We start from the raw sequence: 833 nt of genomic DNA, 5'->3' as shown, positions 1-833 counted from the left end.
CTACTTGATAGAGATTCATGCAATCAACCTCTAGTTTGCCAGAAACATTTGACTCTGTATTATACATTGTTTAATATGTGGGTAACGGTTTCGTCGTTCATATTTATATCCCGAGTGTTCAAACACGCTTACTGTGGGCACAGCCTCTGATTAAAATCAGGAATTGTTCTGAAAGAAAAATGCTTAGGATAGCGAGCGTTAGTTGAAGTTGAACTACATTTCAAGTGACGTGATCCGGATTCAGCAGGTCAACTGCCGAGAGAGCCTGTCGTTAATCTTGAACGTGATCAACGATACACGTGTGCACGCTTTTTTCTTTCTTAATCTGCCTGCAGGGCTGGATGTGGTTGTCCGATTGCTGTCTGTATGCATGTGTTAGACACCTCCGCAAGAACTTGTGATATGTATATATATATATATATATATATATATATATATATATATATATATATATATATATATATATATATATATATCTGTGTGTGTGTGTGTGTGTGTGTATATATATATATATAAACAAACTTAAAACATCATTCTGTAGAAGATTGAAGACAGTGTTGAGGTCGCCAAATCACAGTCCACCCAAAGTGGGTAGTTTTGTAATCGTATAGCATTTGGGTTTAAATAAAATTAACGATTTTTCGGGAGTATGGAAAAAACAATGTTCTTAAGCTGAGAGCTATTTTCTCTACTCCCATAAGCACCCGCCCCGCCTAACATCTGGTAACAATATTTCACGATAGGCAGTGACATACATAAAGATAAAACTCTGAACTATTTCGATATTTACATACATGCATGCCGGTGATCAGTTAAAGAAGGAAGGTGGTATG

At 36.4% G+C, this 833-nt stretch overlaps 1 long non-coding RNA gene across 1 annotated transcript in view; it reads right to left on the bottom strand.

The window, feature by feature from the left end:
* Positions 1 to 483: 483 nt before the first annotated feature.
* Positions 484 to 833, bottom strand: part of LOC121384287 — a 25648-nt gene continuing 25298 nt past the window's right edge. Inside the window, exon 3 of the long non-coding RNA XR_005959372.1 lies at positions 484 to 833. This exon is cut by the window's right edge and continues 934 nt beyond it. This is a non-coding gene — a long non-coding RNA (uncharacterized LOC121384287).

The sequence above is a fragment of the Gigantopelta aegis genome, chromosome 10 (genome assembly GCF_016097555.1).
Source record: "Gigantopelta aegis isolate Gae_Host chromosome 10, Gae_host_genome, whole genome shotgun sequence".
Classification (NCBI taxonomy): Eukaryota; Metazoa; Mollusca; class Gastropoda; order Neomphalida; family Peltospiridae; genus Gigantopelta; species Gigantopelta aegis.
The sequence above is the reverse complement of the archived record's forward strand: the minus strand, read 5'-3'. Positions and strand labels throughout refer to the sequence as shown.